We start from the raw sequence: 16,767 nt of genomic DNA, 5'->3' as shown, positions 1-16,767 counted from the left end.
TTTCTATTTACTGTACAGCTCAGGGAATTGGGTATGGAACCCTGAGTCACAGAGCTGAATGAACTTGTCCAGAAATCAATCAAAATACGGAAGAATGATTCTCAAGAACCTTTCTACTAAAAACTGCTGGGGTTGTCTTAAAACCTGGACAACTCAGTCCAGAGAGGGAATGATTTCTGGACCCAGTGGCTGGAGAAAGAACCTCTGATTCTATGGACAAATTCACACCTGCTCTTCACCCTCTTATCACCCACTCACTGTAGCTCATTTAGAAAAGAGTAACATTTGATCTTCTAAATGGTCAGAAGGAATCTGACCATACGTCGACCAAGAATAAGGCCAAGGCACAGTGACATTTATTACTAATAATGATAATTCTTTGCATGTGCAGTGTTTCATGACGTATAAAGTACACCTGCTATATTTATCATTATCTTTTAGCATAGATGAATAGGCCGTAATATCTGTATTTTACCAATGACATAACCAAGCCTCCAAAAAGGCTAAATGGGTTACGGAAGTTCACAGAGGGTGAAGCTGAGACATGAACCCAGGTCTTCTGTCTCTCGGGCCAGTATGCATTCTAATACCACATAAGTTGGTCAAAATTCTCCCAGAGATTTGAGGGGAAAATGAGAGTTCACCAAATTGCTTCGAGTACATCATCTTATTCCCATCTCCTCCACAACGTATGAATTTGTTACTACCCCCATTGTCAAGCCGAGGAAACCGTCTCTGGGGCCTTATGTTTTAAAACTGCTAAGTGTTCAGTACTGGCTTACTTGGAAGGGTGCTATTATAATAATGCAAAACATTTTCTATATGACTCCTGGGTTTTTCACCTTGTCATCTACTTACACTCTGGTACTCTACATGGGTTTTCCATGCATTTTCAGATTCAGGCATAGAGGCTCACCACAGTGTGCCTTAATTTCCAATTGCTGCTATAACAAGTCACCATAAACCTGGTGGTTTAAAACACATAGATTTATTATCTTAATAATCCTGCAAGTCACAAATCCACAGCAGGTCTCATTGAACCAAAATCAAGGTGTTGGCAGAACTGTGTCCCTTCTGGAGGCTCTAGGGTCATATCTCTTTTCTTGCTTTTTGCAGTTTCTAGAGGCAGCCTGCATTCCTTAGTGTATGGCTGCTTTCCATCTTCAAAGCCAACAACAGCTGGTCAAGTCCTTTTCAGGTTGTATCCCTCTGACATAGACTTTCTTGCTTCCCTCTTCCAGTTTGAAGGACCTTTGTGACTGCAATGGTCCCAGGCAAAATCAAGGAAAACGTCTCCATTCAGTAACAGGGGATTACCAAGCAACTTTAATTACCTCATTACCTCTTGCTATGCAACATGACATATTCATAGGTTCTGAGGATTAAGACATGGGCATCTCGTGGCAAGTCAGGGAGGAAGCATTATCCTGCTGCCATATTCAGGTAAAGAGCTGTAGCCTTTCTCAGTGGTTTAAGCCTCTATTTTCAAGATATAATGAGGACAAATGTGCTGCCCTGTACACACTCCTAACAGAGACCACACTCATAACAAAGCTCCATCCCTGTGCTGTGGAGGTGGTGCTGATAGTCCTTGAGTCCAACCCAAAATGAGCTGTACTTGGCCATCAAGTGGGTTTTGACCTCTAAACTGAGGGTTTTCCTTGTGATGCTTAATTGTCTTTTTATTTGATCATAATCAGAAATATGGTCTTTCACCAAAGTCAAGTACAAGGCTAGACTCTACTGCACCTGTACACGGAAACACAAACAGAACTTTTTTTTCCAAGATTGCAAACACTGTCCCGTTCTGGCAGCCTTCAACTGAGCCCTCTGGAGCTCTAAGCTGTCTCTCACCTGAGCTCTGGAGTGGTTCCTACATGGGCCCCTCTCTTTCAACCACGTGGATTGGACCACACCCATCCTGACACATCCACAAGATGGGAATCCTTCTCCCTGCCCCACTTACATACAGGAAGGAAACTGACCTAAATTGATAAGGGGACTGGCGATGAATTGGGAAGGCTTTCTGGAAGAAGTAGCACTTCAACTTGGCCTTGAAAGATAATTAAAACTTGGCCAAAGACTGAGGAGAGAAGAAGTTTTCAAGGGAAAACAGGGCACCTGAGAAGGCGGTGATACCTGAGAGGGGCTGCAGTGTCTCAGGATCTTAGTGATCATATCACTGGGAATGAGAGATCGACCTGGGTCTTCCTTGATAAAAGAACTCTTAACCAGGGGGTCTTCTAGAGAGAGTGCCCTAAAATTTGTTGGTATCTTAGTCAAATAACAGTATATAATTACATGTATTATTAAAGAGTCAAGCCAAACACTACCTCCTCTATCAAACTTTACAGGATAATTCCTCCCACCGCTGCCCTCCCACAGCACTCACTTCTCTGCATTCAGACCTCTCTCTGACTCATGCAGGGAGATGTGCACGATGTGTCTCTCTCCTTCAGATCACGAACTCCTGGGAGGCAGCGACAGTCCTCCCACTACCACATGGACTGACCTTCCTGAATCTGTGCCCACACTCTCGCTTTCCCTCTTATCACAAGGAACACAAGCCTCTGTTCCTGTTGGAGGCAGTCCCTTCACTTAGATTCTGGATTTCATCTCTCATCTACTCAAGGACTTTGTTCGCATAGAAATTTACCTCCCACCTTGTAGCATCCATTTCTCACTCTGCATCCTTTTCCACATATAAAAATATCCAGCAGCCTTTCTTTGACCCTGGTGCCCCTCCACCTACAGCTGGGTTTCTTGCTTTTTGTCATAGCACTCCCCAAAAGTCATGTGCACGCTGGCTGCATTTCCTCAGCTCACATTTTATCTTCAACCCACACATATTCTTGCATCCTAGTCATTCCACTAAATTTGTTCTGGCAAGGTCAATGGCAGCCTCCACATTGCCAAATCCAAAGACCACGTTTTTGCTTTCATCTTAGCATGTTAGCAGTATCTCACATAGTTAAGCCCTCTATTCTTATCCTCTCTTGGATGGAGTAGCATCCAGAGTTGCCTGGTTTTCCTTGTACCTCACTGGCAGCTCTTTCTGAATTTTTTTTGGCTTATTCTTCCTCATTTATGGAACTTCTAAATGTTGCAACTGCTCACAGTTCAATCCTGGGACCTCTTCTGTCTTCTGTCTCTGATGTTTACTGCATCCCGGTCCATGAATAATTCCATCTCAATACTACTGAGTTTCATATTTAGATCTACAGTAATGACTACTCCCTTCAGGGTGTTTATCCAACTACCTACCTGGATGTCCAATGGCATTTTAACTGGAACCCGTTTGTTGTCCTACTCTTAAAACTGGTGTGTTTGTTTCCCCCAGACTTCCCCGTCTCAGTTCCAAGCCAAAAGCCTAGAGCCATTGAGGATTTCAGTCTTTTGTCTCATCATTCACACCAACTCCATCAGCAGGCAATGGCAACTCTACCTTTCAAAAGACATATATTTTTAATCACTATAGTCTTTCCACCTCCAGCGGTACCATTCTTGCCTGAGCAACCAGCAACTCCTACCTGGTGTTTCCTCCATCTGCTCTCCTTCAATGCTTACTCCTCTATAATGTATCTTATTAAACAGCAGGTAGAATGGTAGATGTAAATCAAGGGGTGCCACTACACTGCAACCAACTCTCCACCAGATTCCCATTGCACTTAGAATATCAAATCCTTTATTATGATTTAAAGACCCTCTAAGATTTAAACCATTTCTATCGATTTCTTCCAGTCCACTTCACATTTTCTCTGTCTCTGTCTCTTTTTTTCTCTTTCCTCCTCACCCCCTGAACACTATGGACCTTCTCCTAAGCTTGTTCCTCTTGAGAGTCTCTGCAGTTGCCACAACCTCTGCCCAAACATCCTGCCTCATCATTAACACCTCAAGTCAAATGTCATGTCTGGGAAAGACCACCTAGTCAAAACACATTCTTATGTTACAGTAGTCTATCTTCCTAGCCCTTATCACTATAAATTTCTTATCTCTTGGTTTGTTGTGTGTGTGTGTGTGTGTGTGTGTGTGTGTGTGTGTAGTCCCTGCTTTTATCCACTAGATTGTAAGCTTTGTGCCGCTCTCTTGCCTGAATATCTCCTACACATAGAATAGTACCTGACACAAAATCAGTGTTCAATAAATACTTGTTGAATGAATGAATGAATACATTCATCTAGATAGACAAAGAATAGGTACAACGGGGTGCTGGAAGTCAAGAGAGAAGGGTGGCAAAACAGCGTGTCTCAGGGGCTGCAGGGCATCCTTGACCTAGAGTTTATACCAAAAGCGTCCACAGGTCAGCATGACTTTGGGCTGCTCAGTGGGCCGTGTGGTGTCCTCAGGCAATCCCAGCAGAGAATGAGTCATGCGGGCCCCCTCTCAATAGCCAAACCCTGTGCCCACTCATGCCAATTACTCAGCTTAAGCTCTGAACACAGTCCTGTAATTACACCTGTTACTAATTAAAGGACAAAATAAATGTGAAGTGCCAGTGAAATACTGCACAGGAGTAAAGCAGCAATTATATTTATTGTATAATTTCCATTTGGCAATTATATTGATTGTACAATTGAACATACTGCATAATGGTGATAATTACAATTGTTAACGTTTTCTGCTGGGAAGGATCCAAGTGGGTAAACAGGTTGCTTTGAGTTACTGACAATCAGAAGGGGGGGTTTGGAGTTTCTCTTTAATTCTTGCACATATTGATCAAAGATATTTCCTAAGGAAATACTGAAGTTTGAAAAACAGACCTTTCATGTTTCGAGAAGGAAAATCAATTTGAACCTTTCAGTATTTTGCATTGACGGAAGCAGATAAATGCAATGGGAAATCAAGCCCAAGGAAAAAAAAAAAGGGAAAGTGCTCTTGTGTTAGGACTGAATTGCCAATAAGCCTCAACCACAGGACCAGAGGCAGCCAGGAAACAAATCCTAGGGCCTCAGAAAATAGGTACTGGTGGAGGCCTCAACAAATCAATCCTTCTTGGTGGATCACATTTGCATAACATATTTCCCCCAGACTGGCCAGAACAAGGGGGGAAAAGAGTGTTTGGTAAGAAAGCATTCACGCTAACCCAGAAGCCTTTTGAGTTCTCCTTGTACATGTTCAGGAAGAAGGAAGCCATGGTAGTTTTACAACACGAATAAACTTGCCTTTTGTGGAGTCCCTTCATCAAATGAATCTTGCTGGTGTAGATATTTGATAGTGTGTTTTTCCCTACCTCATTAATGGCTCCTGGAAAATTTAAAGAATTTAAAGAAGGAAGGGGATTAGAAGTCATGTAGTTTGTGCCTTTCACCATCACATGGAGTTGGAATGTGATTATCATGGACATCAGTGTAGACAACAATGTAAGAGCTATGGCAATGAGTGAGTGATGAACCCTATGAGCCCTAGCTGAACAGTGGGAGCACAGGTGAAGGAGAGCCTAGGGTTATACTTAAACATAATTGGCTAAGCCTTAAACTCCCTTAAACGCCCAAAGCGTTGTTGTTTATTTGAGAGCCATGGGCCTGGTTATAAGTACTGCCATTATTTAATTAATTCAAATAAAAAAAAATACTGTGACCTAGATAGAATTGGTATTTCCCAAGGCTTTAGTAGATACTGTGCACTGTCACCTAAGTCCATTTACTCTTGAACAAAATTTTATCCATATATCCAGCCTTTAGGGAAGAACCCACTGTCTCTAGTTCAGGGGCAAATCCAGATCAGTCTAACCAATCAGAGGGTCTCATTCTGCTTTAGCCAACTACAGCAATGGCACTACACTTGCCAGTCACTGGCTGGGGTGACAAGTGACCCACTTATAACCAATGTCATGTCTGGGAAATCCTGGGGGTGAGGATTCGTGGGAAAGAGTTTCTCAGTGTTATGAAGGATACGACAGAAATGACATTTTCATTGTCCCTCTATGAGAGTTTGTCATATCTGTGTGTAATGCCTGGTCCTGTAGTGCCAACATGTGTGCATGATGGGGAAATGAGAACAAAGCTGAGATACTGAGGATGGCAGGACAGATGGCTGGACAAATCTTAGATACTGTTGGTGAGCCACTGAATAGAGCAACTCTGGACCTATTCTGCCTCTGATGTGCTATTGTTGAAGGCATTTTCAGGGTTTTTTTAATCTACTTAGCAGCTGAAAGCTCCCTTACTGGTACAGCAGCATAGAGAGGTAGGATTTGTTCAAGGTCCTACACAGTAAGTGGAAAACTTGTCAATGAAGAGTGAAACCAGTGACTGCCAACTTTCCATTTCTTTAATTTCAGGGAAAAAATGAGTAAGTGATACCTGTACCCATATGGGAGCAAGAATAATATCTTTTTATCTGTATTCCAAAGAAATTTGGCTACTTTGGATGATTAAAAAAGAAAATAAAACTATTATCAACTTTGCATACGGGAAAATACCTTAAGTTTCACCAAATGCTTAAAAGAAAGAGCGTTAATCACCTATTTTAGATAAAAACTGGTGGTTATAACCGTAATAGTAAAAATGTTTTCTATTAATCTTATGCAGATGTTCCAAATTTGGGTTTTTTTTTTATTCTTCATCTTGGAAAGCAATACATTTATTAATGATAATATGAAAGTGATACTTAATATTATTTTATAGACAAAAGTACTAAGGTCTCTGAGTATGTTTGAATGCGACCCTCTCAGCAACATCATGAGGTAGGTATTTTTACCCACCCCCCCACCGCCTTATTGGGCAAAGGGGTTTTGTCTGGGGGAACCCAGCCTGCAATGGCGTGCATTCCAAAGCACTTGCTCTGAAATGCATGCTACATTGCTTCCCCCTTTGGGAATAGTCTTAGTTGAATTTTTAAAAATAAAATAAAATACACACATTTATAAAAGAAACTGTAGACAAGAGACAAATTATAAAAGGTCAGAGGAAGTCTCAACACTAATTAGCATTTTGAGATAATTTCTTATTTTCCCATGAACAAGGCCATTCAAAACTATTATATTTATGTAAAATTTAGTCATTTCCAAAATTTGCCATTTCATTATGGAAATAACTAGTTCACTTGATTATTCCACTGCTTTTGGAAATCGAACATAATATCCTAAAATAGCTTTTTTTATGATGTTCAATCTTCAAAATAATTTCTGAAAATGTACATTCAGGAATGCCATCTAAGTAAAGGGGAGCCAATGACAGAATATGATCCTTTTAATAAACTGGGGCATGTGCTAGAGTTAAAACACTCACTCAGCCACCTTCACAATGGGCTTCCACAGGGATCCAGTAAACCTCAATAATAATGCTATCAAGCATGTAAGAGAACCAGCAAGGAAATAGGCCTCCCTCTAGCCCATAGAAAAATCCAGCACCACAGTTCCTAGTTTGAAAAGGATGATAAAGAATCCTGGGTTTTATCCTTCCTACTCTAAATCTAATTCCTGTGTCCTCAAACAAATACTAAGAAATTTCATTTAGCAAAATAGTTTCAGGACACAGATGATTAATAGCAAAACATGAATTTTGGAAGTATCTTGAAATGTGTTTCAAGAAATTTAAAATAACCATTAAAAATTAATAAATACCATAAAGTTTCCATATCCATGATGTAAGCATCCAGAGGTGAGAATGCCTCAATGGCACATAAGAAGCCAATTAAAAGTGTTTCACCTCAAGAAGAGAGCAAATAAGAACCTAAGAATGCTAAGCCAATTTTTTGTTCATTTCACTATCTCTACTGATCACCTTAGTAACAAGAAAGTTCATATATGGTTTATAGGTCCATCATAGGCACACCAAGGAATTCTTAACACCTGGGATCTAAAAAAAATCCACATCCTGAATTTGTTTTTATTTGTTAATTTATATTATTCATTGAGAAGTAAAATTAAATCTATGAAAATAAACTGGGAGCACCTGGGTGGCTTAGCTAAGCATACGACTCTTGATATTGGGTCAGGTCATGATCTCAGGGTTCCTGAGATCGAGCCCCGCATTAGACTCTGCACTGACAGCATGGAGCCTGCTTGGGATTCTCTCTCTCCCTCTTTCTCTGCTCCTCTTGCACTCACATGAACATGTACGGACACGCGCGTGCTCTCTCTCTCAAAATATATTAATAAACATTAAAAAAAGAAACTGAATTACAGTAAGCACCTACCAAAAGGTCTCTGAGTCTACTTGTTGGATGAGAGTCTAGGCTGGGTTCTGATCTAATGGAAATAAGATCAGGAAAAATCTTTATGATGATCTGAAGATAAGGACAAACCAGGGCTTGACAGAATGGTTACTCTTTCCTTCATATGTCCTCATCAATGGGATTGCCCATGTTACAAAGGAGTCCACCATGTGAAGAAACAACAGGTTCACGAGGCCAGAAGTCCAGTGTTCCAAAGTCTTGGAGTTTCCTGGAAGAGGGACTTGAATGTCCAGAAAGTCTGTATGTAATAGGTATAGATAGATAATACGTACAATATGATTGCATAAGCCCATAAATGTTTATCCAAATATGGGTCACCCCTCTGATTTCTGATTAAGTATTCCTTTCAGTACCCATACAGTTGAAAGGGTTTAATTATGACCACAACCTGATATCTGCTTATCACATGCCCACATGTCCACTCTGCACTCCACTTGCGATATATAATAAACATGTGAGCACACACCATGCAGGTTTGTTGGGTTCAGGTTAAAATTCTGAGGCACCGGGGGAAGTGGACCTCAGCGTATCACAGCCTACCTTCCTTGTCAGTGGCCAGGACTAGAAATATAATGCCAGGATGTTCAGTGGCCAGGACTTGAAATATAAGGCCAGGATGCTCACGGTTGCCTCACTTCCCATGGGAAAGAGCTTTTCAAGATGATCCCAGCACTAGTTATGACTGAAGGAGAGGTTAACCATCACTTAGATAAGGACAGCAAAGATGCTTCTTCTCTGGTTCCCACTGCGTGCCTCTTTATTGGTGAGGATTTAAAGGAGGTTTGTGGGGACAGGAGGGAGAGAGGAGTGAGATACTATCTGTTTTTAATAAGTGTGTGAGTTACATCTCTTTGGGGTCCTGTATGCTTCTGCTAAAGAAATTATCTTGTTTTGAAGCAATGAATTCTTGAGTCAGTTATTCACTAAGGTGATTCCTAACAATTTCATGCCCACATAGACATTTAGACACGATGTGACGAAATTGCTGCTGCTATCCAGTGACAGGGAACTAAAGATATGCAGAGGAACTGATGTATCTGAGAGGAAACTCACCTTTTCAAATACTTAAAAAATAAAGACATGCTGCCAGTTACAGATTGGGTGAAAATAAAGAGTGAAAAGCATATGAAACTCTTTGGGTTGGGAGACAAATCTGCACTTGACCTGATTTTACTCTTTATTAAAATAAAACCAATTATAAGATGGAAAGATGTGATAACGCTGCCTTTGAGCATCTGCTGAAATGATTCTGAAAGATCCTTGAGCCAACACTAACATTTAGCAGCTAGACAGCCACCATGCCTGCCCCACAGGTTTCTGCTTCTGTATTAACTGATGAAAAAGACACATTCCAGTAATATCTTCGTCAGTGCAGGCAAGTAAAGGAACAAGTATATCATGGCTATGGGTAAGAATACATGTTTATTCCTACATTATAGCTTTCCAGTCCAAAAGGCTGGAGAATGCAAGTGGTAAAATAATGCCTTTTATTTCAAAAAACTGATTTCAATCTAGAATTCTCTTTTTCTGTTAAAACACTTAATTCCAGCTGCAGAGATGAACTGGACATGGCTGATCTGTCTGCAGGACGAGGTTTTAGGAGGCTGAAGCAGAAAGACAGGAAAGAGAAAAGGTAAATTAGAGGTTAAGAAAGGTAAAGCTAATTACCTCCTTCCCAAACAACCTATTTCTTAAAACAGCAAGTGGACGGACGTTTTAATGTCTTATATCACTTGTATAACTTCCTAGCACAAGGCTGGGCACAGAATAAATACTTATTTAGAGGTGTTTTTTTTTTTTTTCTTTTCATTACTCTCTCTCTCTCTCTCAAAAAAAAAGGGGGGGGGTCTGATGGGAGACAGCTGAAAGACCCTAAGCCAGAGGTGGTCTTGGGCCTGGATCTCCCTGGGCTGGGCTCCTATTTTCATTTTTAACAAACTCTGTTTCCAACCTCTTAAATAGTTATTTACTGATCTCTCCCAAAGGGTCACAGGTAATAGGCTCAAGACGCTGCTGCCTTTTACTTGTACTGTGTAAAGCACTCAAAGATGCCCTGTCAATTAATTAGCAGCTTAATTGGAATGAAATTATGTAATTAAGCATCTCATTTCAAATTAGCTATAAATGTTTACCAGCTCACAGGAATGAGACTTTCAAGGGGCCTTCATCCAGACCTTGTTGGTTTTGACAGTAAGTCAATGTCTCCCTTTCCTTTCTCTAGTTAGAAACGCAGGGTTTTAATGAAGCCCGAAGATAAGTTCCATAAACAAGTCAGATATCAGTTTATTTACATTTGGTTGGAGCTGGTGACCTCCCAAAGAACACATTCTTCCTATGGGCAAGTCAATTGATTAGGTCCCCAAGGAATGAATTTGACTCCAGAAGAGAATGACAAAATATATTTTCATAAATTCAATGTTTACAAAACACTGCAAGGATTATGTTCAGTTTTCTATATGTTAAAAATCCATTCCTATTATATATACACAGGAACTTTAAATTATTCTGTGATTAAGGCCACTAGCTTCTCTTAGCATCCTTTCAAATGTTTTAAAGCATTTCCCTATCATGATGGCTATTGCTAATTTTCACCAGCAACCAGTCTCTGCACCTCCCTTTTAAATGGAAACCTCTCCTCCATGACAGTCTCAGCCTGGCCATTTGGCCAAGTCCTTGCCAATGGAATTGTAAGGAGCTGGAAGGATGTGGGCAATTTTCCCATCATTTTCTTAAGAGCCAATTGCTTGTCCTCAACTTCTTATCTTTGCCCCTTGCAGAAAGCAGATGTTGTTCCGGTCAGCCAGGTCTGACTGGTAATGAGGAAAACTCCTTGGGGAATAACAGAACCATTAGATAGAAGAAACCTTTGCCCTTATTTAACCTTGTAGAGCATATAACTATCTTTCAGGCCTGCCCTCCTCTCTTTAGACCAGAGTTGCTGGACTTCGGAACTACTGTCTTTGAGCTGAATAATAATTTGTTATGAGACAGTATTCCAGGCACTACAGAAAGTTTAGTTGAGTTCCTGCATACCAGTGACTCCCCTTTTCCCTAGTTGTGGCAACCAAAAATTTCCCCAGATGTTGTCAAATACTTGGGTCAAGTTTGCCCCTCGATGAAAACCACTGCTCTAAACAGTTAGAAGAATGAATACCCTTTTGTCTTGTTTGATCCCCTGTAATCTTGGGTATATTTGTTATAGTAGCTCAAACGAGCAGCTCTCAAAGTGTGGTCTGCGAGAACCTTTTAGAGATTCTATGAGGTTTGCATTGATACTGTAAAAGCAATGTCTGATAAAACTGGTCGCTGCAAATCAAGGCAGTAAAATTCATTTGTATTAATATTAATAATATTCTTCACTGCTATGTCCTTTTGCTGGGGGACATTTCCATTTAGGGATGTCCTTGATGTAGTAGTAAAAATCATTAATTTTATCAAATATCAACTCTTGAGCACGCATCTTTAAAATATTCTATGTAATGAAATGAGAAGTACACACACACACACACACGCACGCACGCATACGCAACTCTTCTGATGTATACCGAAGTGTCAATTATTGCCTTAAAAATACTTGTGCAGGGACGGAGTGGCCAGTGCCTGTAGAGTAACATGCCTAAGTTTTACTATAACACATACCTTACTCATGACTCTCCGTCTGTGAGAAAGACACAGTAAAGCGGCAGGAAACACAAAGAATGTAAAAGACTACTATCAGAAATGGATAGAAGAGCAGGCTCAGAGCTTGATTGACAAAACAAGCATGGCATTTCAACATGAAAAGATGCCTCCTACTCTATTCTCTGCTTCTCCTCCTGGAGGGGCCATGATCCCATCTCCCAAATCTTGCGGGTCCTCCTTGCCCTGGTATGATGCTAGCACCCGTTATGGGGGCCCTCCCATGATGCCAACAATGGGCCCTCCTCCTCCTGGGATGATGCCAGTGGGACCTGCTTCTGGAATGAGGCCTCTTATGGGAGGCCATGTGCCAATGATGCCTCGGCACCCCCATGATGAGACCTCCCGCCCGTCCCATGATGGTGCCCACTCAGCCAGGAATGACTTGACCAGACAGATAAGAAGAGAGGGGGCCCTCTTTATATTAATAAATATATATATAAATATATATTTACTTGTTCTTTACCAGGAGATCATGATGCTGTGACTCTGGATGTTTTCTAACAGCATGACAAGGAAAATCTGTCTCCCTTCCTATCAAACTGAGAATAGGTTTTGTAGGGAAGTAGTGGGACAAAAACAAAAACAAAACAAAACAAAAAAAGCAACTTTCATTTGTTGTGTGAAACGTGAAGATAAAATTGTCAACTGTTTTAGTTTTAAAAAAAAGTTCTCGTGCAGTTGTTTTGAGTTACAAACTGAACTAGCTACTTTTTCGTGGGACACTATTTTTACTTGACAGAGTGGCTGACGGAAAGAAAAAGGTTTTCAAACTACGATATTTGGTAGATACCTTGTCAAAAAAGAATGAGGTATATTTGTCATTTCAGGGAAAACAGCTGAGAGTATGTTGATTATCAACCGTTACCACTGATCAAGTTAAAGCAACCAAGTGAGAATTGGGATTTTGGAAAACTAGCATTTGGTAACATAAGACATTTCCAATGTAAATGGTGATCAGATCGATAAAATAATTTTATTGATATTGTATAATCATGAGCCACCATTTATTTAGAAGATCTGCTTAACTCAATGAAACAATATTTTCCAAATGACCAATGCATGAAGCTATGAAATGATGTACCGGTAGAAGGCTCTTTCAAGGTAGAATGTCACACAGTAAAAAATGTCCTATAATTTCAGATTCCACATTGTCAGTAATCTTTAAGAACTATTAACTGTTGAGTTCGGGTATAAGAATTTAAGAAATCTAAAATTATCTGATTTTGCTACAAACACAATCCTTCTTTTTCCAGCCACATATTTGTATGAAGTTAGTTTTCCTCACATACTCCCACCACACCAACGTAAGGGATTGATTATAGGTGCAGATATATGAATCTAGCTATCTTCTGCTAAGGCAGACATTAAAGAGATTGGCAAAAACATAAAGTAATGTCCTGGCAGGTTAGCAAGATGGTGGAATAGGAAGCCCTAGACTCTCCTTCCTCCCACAGAGATACTGATTCAGAAATAAACACAGATCAATATCCTTTGTGAGAAATCCAGAAAACAGTTAAGAAGCTCCTGCACCCCAGGTGGCATAAAATCGGCCACAATGAAGCCAACAGGAAAATGTGTGGTGCCCTCTCACCCCCATCCCTCCCACTGATATAGTATCATGGTTGGGAACTCCCAGTTCCTGGACTCTCCCTGGAGAGGGAAAGAGAGGAGTGGATTGTATCTTCACCATTCTGGGTTTTCATGGGGTGGGAGCAGGAGAGCTTACCTAAGGGACTGGCTTCTGTCTCGGTCGTCTCCTGTCACTGCTGGGACCCAGTGTGTTCTTAATGGGGGCCACTGAGAAGGTAAAAGAGCTGGGCGGTGTGCTGCTGATTCAGAGCAGCCTCAGTATAGCAGAAAAACACCACAGAAAAACAAGAGATCATGAGCTCTAAACCAGCAAACCCATCTAATTAAAAATCTACATGCACAAGTCCAGAGAAGATACATCCACAGGAAAGTCTTGAGAAGCCTTCCTAGAAATTGAACCGACCATGACTGAATCATGAAGAAACAGAACTGAACAGACCTATAACTAGTAAGGAGGCTGAATGACTTATCAAAAACTTCCTCAGAAAGACAAGTTCAAGATCAGATGGCTTCATTGGTGAATTCCGCCAAATATTTAAAGAAGAATTAACACCAATCATTCTCAAACTTTTCCAGAAATCTAAAGAGGAGGAAATAGTTCCAAACACATTTAATGAGAATGGCATTATCCTGATACCAAAGCCAGAAAAAGATACTACCCCAAAAGAAGACAACTGGCCAATATCTCTGATGAATATAGATGCAAAAGAACTCAACAAAATTCTAGCAAACTGAAATCAACAGATATCAACAGGATCAGACACCATGACCAATGGGATTTATCCCCGTAATGCACGGATGACTGAACACACAAAAATCAATTGATGTGAAACACTCCATTACCGGAATGAAGGATAAAAATCACATGATCATCTCAATAGATACACAAAAAGCAACTGACAAAATTCAACACCCTGTTATGACAAAAACACTCAAACTAGGAACAGAAAGAAATTACTTCAATACAATAAAGGCCATATACGACAAGCCCACAGCTAACACTGTACTGACAGCCTTTCCTCTGAGGTCAAGAACAAGGCATGGATGCCCAACTCCCACTACTTCTATTCAACATAGTACTGCAAGCTCTGGTCCGAGCAATTAGGCAAGAAAAAGAAATAAAAAGCACCCAAATCAGAAAGGAAGAAGTACTGTTCACAGATGACACAATCTTATATGCAGAAAACATGAAAGTTTCCTCACAAAAACTGTTGCAACCAATAAATGAATTCAGCAAAGATGCAAGATATATAAGCAACACACAAGAGTAAACTATATTTCCACACACTGACAATGGCCAATCCAAAAGGGAAATTAGGAAAACAAACCCATGTATAATAGCATCGAAAGGAATAAAATACTTAGGAATAAACATAACTAAGAAGGCAAAAGACTCGTACAATGAAAACTACACACTGCTGAAAGAAAGAAGACATAAATGGAAAGACACCCTGTGTTCATGAAACTGAAAGCTTAATATTGTTAAAATGCCCATACTATCAAAGTAATCTACAGATTCAAAGTAACCCCTAAAAAAATCTCAATGGCAATTTTTTACAAAATTAGAAAAAATTCATGTGGAACCACAAAGGATTCTGAATAAATAAAACAATCTTTTAGAAGAAAAATAAAACTGAAGGCCTCATACTCTTTGATTTCAAGCTACAATAATGAAAACTATGTGATGCTGACATAAAGACAGATGTACAGATCAATGGAACAGAATAGAGAGCCCAGAAATAAACCCATGCAGGTACAGTCAGCTAATCTTCAACATGAGTGCCAAGAATACACATGGAACAAAGGACAGCTTCTTCAATAAATGGTGTTGGGAAAAGTGGATGCCCACATGCAAAAGAATGAAAGTGGGAGCCTACTTCACAGTACTCACAAATATTAACCCTAAATGGATCGAATAATACCTAAATGTAATACCAGAAACTGTAAACTTGTAGGAAAAAAAGCATAGGGAAAAAGATTCATGACCCTGGTTTTGGCAACGATTTCTTAATGACACCAAAAAGAATAGGCAATAAAAGCAAAAATAGACAAGTCGGATTACATCAAACTACAAAGCTTCTGCATGGCAAAGGGAAAAAATTAACGAAATGAAAAGGCAGCTGATCAAATGGGAGAAAATATTTCAAACCATATATATAAGAGATTAATATCCAAAATATATAGGAATTCCTACAACTCACTATGAAAAATAATAACTCAAAGTTTTAAAAAAGTGCCAATGGCTTAGACAGACATTTCTCCCAAGAAGAGCTATAAATGGCTAGCGGATAAATGAAAAGATGCTCAATATCACTATTCATCAGGCAAACGCAATTTAAAACCACAATGAGATCTCACTTCACACATATTAGGGTAGCCACCATCTAAAATAATTGTTGGTGGGCATGTAAAATGGTGCAGGCACTATGGAAAACAGTATGGAGGTTTCTCAAAAAATATATATAAAAACACAACTACCACATGATTCAGCAATCCCGCCTCTTGTATATATCCAAAAGAACTGAAAACGGGATTTTAAAAAGATATTTGCATTCCCATGTTTATGAGAGCATTATTCACGATAGCTAAGCAGTCAAAATAAACTAAATGTCTACTGGCACATGAATGAATGAAGAAAACACAATCTTCACATACGATGGGATATCGTTCAGCAATTAAAAAGGAAATCCTGTCATATGCTACAACACGATTAATTTTTGAGAACATTTTGCTAAGTGAAACAACCCAGCCACAGGACAGACACTACTTAATTCTACTTATAGGAGGTATCTAAAGTAATCAAACGCATTGAGCTAGAAAGAATGGTGGTTGCCACAGGAAAGGGGGTAGGAAATGGGAGAGTTTCTGCTATTCAATGGGTGTAAAATGTCATTTATGCCACACAAAAATTTCTACAGATCTGCCGTACAACATTTTACTCATAGTTAACAATACTGTACTATACACTCAAAAATATGTTTAGGGGTAGATTTCATGTGTTTTTTACTACAAAACATAAATATACAAAGCAATGCTACTTTTCTCACTCTTTTGTTTCAGAAAATAATTTATTTTCCATTAAAAATTGTTATTTACGGGGCGCCTGGGTGGCTCATTTGGTTAAGCATCCAACTTTGGCTCAATTCATGATTTTGCGGTTCGTGAGTTCGAGCCTCACGTTGCGTTCTGTGCTGACAGCTCAGAGCCTGGAACCTGCTTCTGCTTCTGTGTCTCCTCTCTCTCTGCCCCTCCCCCACTCATGCTCTGTCTCTCTCAAAAATAAACATTAAAAAAATTGTCATTTATGTTAGCATGCAA

At 39.9% G+C, this 16,767-nt stretch overlaps 1 protein-coding gene and 1 pseudogene across 4 annotated transcripts in view; one reads left to right on the top strand and one right to left on the bottom strand.

The window, feature by feature from the left end:
• Window positions 1–16,767, bottom strand: part of NRG3 (neuregulin 3) — a 1,047,305-nt gene that overhangs the window by 732,829 nt on the left and 297,709 nt on the right. The gene's annotated exons all lie outside the window — the stretch shown is intronic.
• On the top strand, window positions 11,791–12,257 carry LOC122202408 (annotated as a pseudogene).

This window comes from Panthera leo, chromosome D2 (assembly GCF_018350215.1).
Source record: "Panthera leo isolate Ple1 chromosome D2, P.leo_Ple1_pat1.1, whole genome shotgun sequence".
NCBI lineage: Eukaryota > Metazoa > Chordata > Mammalia > Carnivora > Felidae > Panthera > Panthera leo.
Note: the sequence above shows the minus strand (reverse complement) of the source record. Positions and strands in the feature narration are given on the sequence as shown.